This window comes from Neophocaena asiaeorientalis, unplaced genomic scaffold, assembly GCF_003031525.2.
Source record: "Neophocaena asiaeorientalis asiaeorientalis breed wild unplaced genomic scaffold, Neophocaena_asiaeorientalis_V1.1 scaffold106, whole genome shotgun sequence".
NCBI lineage: Eukaryota > Metazoa > Chordata > Mammalia > Artiodactyla > Phocoenidae > Neophocaena > Neophocaena asiaeorientalis.
Window position 1 is genome coordinate 3164418 of NW_020172597.1, and position 8092 is coordinate 3172509.

Here is an 8092-nt window from a genome sequence, read left to right on the forward strand (position 1 = left end):
TGATGTGCCTGGCCGGTGATGTTATTTATGCCATACACGTGTAGTCTTCATGTTTTTTGCTCATGAATCCCCATAAGAATTTTGGACAAGCTATGTTACTCTCATACATTTTTAAGTCAACAACTAAAATTATTTCTCACAAATTAAAATTGGTTCCAAGACAGAATTTTCTGGCATAGTCTTTATTAGAGACACGCTTTAGATATATCTTCATCCAAGCCTGGAGCTACAGAATTAGCCTGTTCAGTTTATGGAAAATGTCTACCATACAATCCAATTGTCAAAACCAGTCCTCACTGTCAAGCCAGTGAGTCAAACCAGAATAATTTTCTGTCTATGAGAGAATCCACCTTCATTTCTTTTCTTGTTGCCTTTAATTAATTAATTTTTATTGAGGTATAGCTGACTTACAATATTATGTTAGTTTCAGGTGTACAACATAGTGATTCAAATTTTTTATAGATTATATCCATTTAAAGTTATTATAAAATATTGGCTATATTCCCTGTGCTATATCACTAAGCCCCTTGCAATTCCAGCTCCCACCCTCCACTAGGCCTTTTCAGGAGCATCTCCCTCTGCTAGAATATCTTCTCTCTCTAATTTGTTCTGGCAAAGTCCTAACGTTCTCTTCAAGACTGTCCTAAACCTCCTCTGCAAAGCCTTATTAAGCATCTACCACGCGCATGCCATGGTGCTAGGCACTGGAGGCAGTAGCGAACAAACCAGACATGGTAAAATTAAATGCCCCTCTTGGTCCCCTCAGCAACCTCTGCTCCTGTCTAAGGTACGGTTGTCTTCTTTGCATTATCACTGTCTCCTCCACAAGGCTGTGAAAGCCCTGAAGATAGATTCTTAATAGGGATTCTTCATCTTTGAATCCCTATTATGGAGCCCACAGAATGCATCAATTAACGTTTGTTGAATTCATTTACTCACAAGGATTCATTGACCATTTCTCTATCAGGGACATATAGGGTGCTTGTTATAAACTGTGAACACAGACATGGCCCCTGCCCTCTTGGGACTAATAGAGCACTTGACTAAATGAATGAAATATTAATGAGTGAATTAATAAACGAATCAGGGAAGGAGTGTGCTCTTTCCCACTTGGATGAAGCAGCCCAGAGCAGGAGATTAGAGGAAGTGAGAAGCCCGTGTCTAGGAAGTTGGGGGAATGCTGATGCCCTTTTGTTCTTTCTGGTACACAGAAGCTTGAAGGACAGCAAGGAGTTAAACAAAGCCCATGGAGTCTAGAGTCTGAGCCAGATTTGAATTCTTTTTTTTTTTGCAGTACGCGGGCCTCTCACTGCTGTGGCCTCTCCCGTTGCGGAGCACAGGCTCCGGACGCGCAGGCTCAGCGGCCATGACTCACGGGCCCAGCCGCTCCGCGGCATGTGGGATCTTCCCAGACCGGGGCACGAACCCGTGTCCCCTGCATCAGCAGGCGGACTCTCAACCACTGCGCCACCAGATTTGAATTCTGGTTGCACTACTTATTAGCCATGTGACCTTAGGCAAATCCCTTTGTCTGTTTGTATCTTCATTTCCTCCTCTGTAAAATGGGGCTGTTAATAATGTAACAGGGTTATGATTAAATGAGATTACGCATTTAAAAGCCTGTCACTTGAGGCCAGGCAGAGTTGGTTTTAGGAACTGGTAGTTCCCATCTTTGGCTCGGTGTGAGTATGCAAATTCAGAAACACAGCAGGAGAGCCTTCCTTTCCTTCCAACTAGAGGTTCCAGCCCTGGTCGGTGTTCTTACCTCAAACCCGCAGGAGGTGCTTTCCCTATTCAGCCCCTCCCTTCACCACCTCCTTCACTCCCAGCTCAGTGTTTCCAGGTCTGCCCAAGTGCCTTCAAGGCCATGGGTGTCTGACACATCTTTACAAGATAGAGAAGGTGGCAGTTAGGGAGGGGCATGGCAGGCAGGGGGCCAAAGAAGAAGGAAAGAGTAGAGATGTTTCTTGAGGCCCCACTGTGTGCCTGGCACTCGGCTTGGTGCTTGACACGTATCGTCTCATGTCATCTTCATAACAATACTATTTAGAGATGCGGAAACTGAGGCTCAGGAAGAGGTGGGATATAAATCCAAGTGTGTCTATGACTCCAAAATGAGTTTTCACTCTGCCACGCTGGCCACCAGATTATAGATGATCACTACACATTTGTGAAATAAATTTCAGTTTTCTTATTCCCAGGAAGAGCGGAAATTGTGTGTCCCACCCCAAACTAACCCCAGCCCTACCCAACCCCAGCCCTACCCACCAGAGAGAATCCAGCCACTTGCTCAAAGACCGATGAATAAACAAATGAATAGTAACAGATGAAGGAGTGAACAGAATCGCTCAGACACCTGTACCAGAAAGGAGAAAACAAATAACCTTGGAGACTTGCTGTGCGGGAAGAAGCCAGAGATGTCTCCCCTGGCTGTGGTCTCTGGGGCAGAGGTCGGGCAGCACAGGGCTAGGATCTGGCTCAGCCGGAGGGAGGAAAAAACTGGGAGGCAAGTCACTGAGAATGGGATGAAGGGAGAGAAAGAAGGCCAGTGATTGACCAGCGCTGGGAGGGGCAATGGCATTACCTGGTCCTCCGGCCATGGGGGAGGGGGGTGAGTCAGAGCCAGCCCCCTGACTGCTGGCCCAACCTGCTGTCAACTTTTTTTTTTTTTTTGCGGTACGCGGGCCTCTCACTGCTGTGGCCTCTCCCGTTGCGGAGCACAGGCTCCGGACGCGCAGGCTCAGCGGCCATGGCTCAAGGGCCCAGCCGCTCCGCGGCATGTGGGATCTTCCCAGACCGAGGTACGAACCCGTGTCCCCTGCATCGGCAGGCGGACTCTCAACCACTGCGCCACCAGGGAAGCCCCGTGCTGCCAACTTTTAAAATGAAAGTAGCAGGATCCCAAGCGGCCACTCATGAAGGCTACTGCGGAAGGAGGCTGCCAAGGGAGCACCCTACGTTTGGCTCTGGGCCTCGGGCTCTCCCCCCACCCGCCAGACAGAGGGGCCCGGTCCACCAGCTACCAGCTCTCGCAGCTTACCTCGGGGAGGCCAAGGGCCGTTCCAGGCAGGACAGACTGCTCCCCCCGTGTTCCAGGACAAGGGACTGCCTCAGCTGCCCTGAAGTTCCCGCCCTGCCAGGCACTCCTAGGTCCCTCCCCAGATTAAAATCCTCTGCACAAGTTCCCTCCGGCCCAGCCCCCGGGGGAGGGAGCCCGAGGAAATCCCCTCCCAGCCCTGAGACGGCCTGGGCCGGTCCAGCCAGCTCGGCAGTCTCAGCCCTGGGCTGGCCCTGGATGAATGAGTCCTCTCGCTCCGCCTGCCTGGGACTGAGCCAGAGAGCCTGTGACCGCCCCTTAGCTCTTTCTCGTTGGCCGAGGCCCTGAACTCCAATCCTCTTCCAAGTCCTACCCTCCTGGGTCTCCTGCCCGGCGTTCTTAGCTCTCTGGGGAAAGAGCTCAGCAGGAGGGCTTCTTTCTTTTCCCCGCATTCCTATTTCCTAATTCTTCTCACTGGCTCAACTCGACGAGAAGCCGGAGGGCAAGAGAGCTTATTGATGCCATCCACAGGGGTCAGCGTCCCAAGACACAGAGCAAGGCAGAGCCGGGTAGAGAGAATGGATGGTGGAAGGGCAACTAAGGAGAAAAAAAACAGTCTTCCCTCCTGCGTTTGTCCGTTACTCACATACAACTACCACACAACACTTCTGACACCAGATGTGTGGGTTTTCCCCACACCAAACAATTCTGCGACAGCAGCTGAGTGTCCTACAATTTATCTCAGTTCTGACATGACCTACCTGAAGAGAGTGTCAGATCCCACAGATGAAGGGCTCAGACTGCCCTCCACTTCAGAAGCCAATTGCAAGAAGTAGGTCCCCAGCTCACCCACAACTTCTGTCCAATTTAGCTACAAATCAGAGGTTCTCGTGTTCCCTTCCTGAGATATACAGGGTGAGGTCTGGGAGGGTCCCAAGCACAGGAGTTTCTGTCCCCGTGGAGTTGGGATGTACCACCCTGCCGCTAGGGTGTACCAACCTGGAAGATCCCCACACCCCCTGATATTGGGATTTTATGGAGGCTTCCTCAGGTAGGCATGATCGATTATTAACTCCATTTCCAGCCCCTCTATCCTCTCTAAAGGAGTGGAGGGAGCCAGGTTGAAAATTCCAATGTTCTAATACTGGCTTGGTTTTCCTAGTGACCAGCCCCATGCAGGAGCCCACACAGAGTGGCCTTGTTACAACAAAAGATGCTCCTTGTGCTCTTATCTGGACTTAGGAGTTTACAAGGGTTTTAAGAGCCCTGTGTCAGGGACAGAGTCAAAGACCAAATATTACAACAAAAAGATGCTTGCGGCGCTCTTATCACTTAGGAAATTACACGAGTTTTAGGAGTTCTGTGCCGAGAACCGGGGACAGAGACCAATATATGTATTTTCTAGTATCTCACAGAGGGGAAGCAAACAGCTAGAAAAAAGATATTTAGGAGTTGCACAGAAATAGCAACTGAAGCCCTGGGATTGGGTGAGATCACTCAGGGAGAGCAACCAGAGAAAGGAGAAAAGGAAATCTAGGACAGGACTCTGGGAAACACCAAGGGACATGCAGAGCATGGAGCAGGGGAAAGAAAGAGGAAAGGCCAGTAGTGAGAACCAAGAGTTTGAGTCACTTCGAGCTGCTATAACAAAATACTATAGACTGGGTGGCTTAAACAACAAACATTTATTTTTCACAGTTCTGGATGCTGGGAAGACCAAGACCAAGGTGCTGGCAGATCAGTGTCTGGTGAGAGCCCTCTTCCTGGTTTGCAGATGGCCATCTTCTTGCCATATCCTCACATGGTGGAAAGCAGAGAGAGGAAGCAAGCTCTCTGTTGTCTCTTCCTAGAAGGGCTCTAATCCCATCATGAGGGCTCCACCCTCATAACCTAATTACCCCCCAGAGGCTCCATGTCCAACACCATCACACGGGGGGCTTAGGGCTTCAACACATGAAGTGGAGGGAGAGGGAACACAATTCAGTCTATAGCACCAGGCATCCTGTCCACTATAGGGATTGAGCAGGAAGGCCATAAAAGCAGATGAGAACTGGAAGGAACAGAGCAAGTAGGCTGAAACGGGGAGGGGTGGCACTTGGAGATGCCGCAAAGCACTAGAGCCTTTTGTCAGGAGCTTAAGGGAGTTGCACCCCATCCCTATTTTCTAACTAAAGTAGGTGGCAAGGTCACCCGTTCGGAGTTAGAGGGAAAGAAGTTCAATCAAAGATTGAAGGAAATTGTCAAATGTTTGAAAAAACGGTTAGGACGAGGGAAACATGACCAAAGTAATGTAGAGGCTCACAGAGGGGGTGGTGAGAACCCAATCAGAATGACACAGATTAACAAAGAGGCAAGAGTGAGGGGCCCTCAGGGAGTGAGAAACCAGGGAAAGCAGATAGTGCCCTGAGTGATATGACATTAAGATCATTGCAAAATGGACAAGACTCATGGGGAATGCCACCAACACCATACGCTCCCAGGACTGGAGGGAGTTTTCCCATAAGATGGGAACTGTCTACAGAAAGAAGGTCCTGCTCAAAAGGACCGAGGGAAACCATAAAAGTGCAAAGAGCGTCTGAGGCCAACAGTGGCAGCGCTGGGTCACAGAACTGCACAGGGACAGTGGCTGTGCCTGGTCAACTCCAGTACCCAGTTCTCCCCACCAAGTAAAGCAGGACCCAGGCTGCCAAAGACACCACTCACTGAACAGTCCAACCCTCCAACCAACCCCCCTTGTTCTTCCTTCACCCTCAACAAGCTGCTTCCTGATTGTGATTTGGCTTCCCAACCTGTGTGATTTCAGAGAGCAAAGGTGTCTGCCCACACCCAACCCACACGTGACTTAGGGAGCTCTCAGAGAACAAAGCCTGTATCTAATGTATCTCTGTGTCCCCAGCACCCAGCACAGGGTTCGGCATTGAGTTGGGGTTCCAAAAGGTATTTGAAAAACAGATCTGGGGAGGGCTGATATACCCTTAAGTACATTTTGTAAATTAATAAATTCTCATTCAGGGTTTGTACACTGGTTGCTTACGATCTCATTCATGTGGATCAGTACCTACAAATCACTTCAGTTCTGAAATATTGACAAGCTCATGTATCCAAGCTTGAAAAATTCAGAGTCTGACCTTGGACTGTGGTGAACGCCAGGGTCCTACCCCCACTTTTAAAATTTTATTTTATTGAAGTATAGTTGACTTACAATGCTGTATTAATTTCTGTTGTACAGCAAACTGATTCGGTTATACATCTATACTTTTTCATATTCTTTTCCATTATGGTTTATCACAGGATATTGAATATAGTTCCCTGTGCTATACAGTAGGACCTTGTTGTTTATCCACCCTATATAAAATACTTTGCATCTGCTAATCCCAAACTCCCAATCCCATTCCTCCCCCACCACCCTCTCCCTTGACAACTGCAAGTCTGTTCTCTATGTCTGTGGGTCTGTTTCTGTTTTGTAAATAAGTTCATTTGTGTCATATTTAGAGCACAGGCTCTAGGCGCGCAGGCTTCAGTAGTTGTGGCACGTGGCCTCAGTAGTTGTGGCTCACGGGCTCTAGAGCACAGGCTCAGTAGTTGGGTGCACGGGCTTAGTTGCTCCGCGGCATGTGGAGCAATTCCCAGACCAGGGCTCGAACCCGTGTCCTCTGCATTGGCAGGCGGATTCTTAACCACTGTGCAACCAGGGAAGTCCTGTCTTTCTCTTTCTGACTTACTACACTTAGTATGATAATCTGTAGGTCATGTTGCTGCAAATGGCATCATTTCATTCTTTTTTATGGCTGAGTAGCATTCTATTGTATATAAAGATCATGGCCCTCTGGGGTCAGTGAACCAGGCTTCTTTGTAAAGCACCACACTTAGCACCATCCCTCCTCGCCCAACCAACATCATGAGACCTAGAATATCTTTTCCCTGGGAATTCCCTTGCGGTACAGTTGTTAGGACTCTGTGCTTCCTCTTCAGGGGCCTGGGTTCAATCCCTGAACAGGCAACTAAGATCCCACAAGCCTCACAGCCAAAAAAGAAAAAAAGTATCTTTTCCCATTTAGATTTTGCATTTGAAATTTCTACAACTGTTTGTGTGGCTTTTTTCCCCCTCCTACAGCTATTAGCTGCTCTGGCAAAGAACATAGTAGGGTGCTAGGACTGATTCGGGTTTGGGTGCTACAGAAGACAAGGGCCAAGTATCTTTCCAGCTCACCACACCCAGCTCCTCCCCACACCATCCCTCCAGACTTTGGCTGTCATATATGTAATCCATGCCCAGCATTGGTCTCAGTGACTGGACCACAGAAGAAGGACATTTGACTCAGGCTGGGCCAGTTTGTTTCCTTTTCCTAAAAATTGGCCATAGGGGAAGAGAGACTCTACTCTGTCTCTTCTTATAGCTGTAACTAAAAGAAGTTAACCTGGGAGCTGCAGAGAGCTCCTTGTGTGGAGATGCGGGGTAAAGAAATATTTTCTTGGAACTCTGAGCTTGCCACAGTGTATGGAGAAAATTCCAGTCTTTCCCCCTGTGTGTCTCCTCTTCTACTCATACAGAACACTTCTCTCCTGACACTTCCGGTCATCAAATGTGTGACCACCAAGCAATTTTCTGTGACACCAGCTGGGTGCCCTACAATTTAACTCAGTTCTGACACTATCGCCCTGAACAGAGTGTCAGATCCCACAGGTGAAGGGCTCAGTCCCACGAGACTATCCCCACTTCAGATGTTAGCCAGTCCCAAGTAGTGGGTCCCCAGGTTACCCACAACTTCTTTTTTTTTTTTAATATATTTATTGGATAATTGCTTTACATTGTTGTGTTAGTTTCTGCTGTACAACAAAGTGAATCAGCTATATGTATACATATATCCCCGTATCTCCTCCCTCTTGTGTCTCCCTCCCACCCTCCCTATCCCACCCCTCTAGGTGGTCACAAAGCTTCGAGCTGATCTCCCTGTGCTATGCAGCAGCTCCTCACTAGCCAACCATTTTACATTTTTACCCACAACTTCTATCCACTTGTTTACAAATTGGAGGTTCCCACGTTCCCCTACTAGG

General features: G+C 48.6%; 1 protein-coding gene across 3 annotated transcripts in view; it reads right to left on the minus strand.

Annotated features, from left to right (window-relative positions):
* The window catches only part of RHBDL2 (rhomboid like 2), a 52572-nt gene extending 49404 nt beyond the window's left edge, over positions 1 to 3168 (minus strand). For all 3 annotated transcript variants that reach the window (XM_024738777.1, XM_024738779.1, XM_024738780.1), the window contains exon 1: positions 3041 to 3168. The gene's annotated coding sequence lies outside the window, so the exon portion shown is untranslated. The remainder of the gene's footprint in view (positions 1 to 3040) is intronic.
* Positions 3169 to 8092: the final 4924 nt, after the last annotated feature.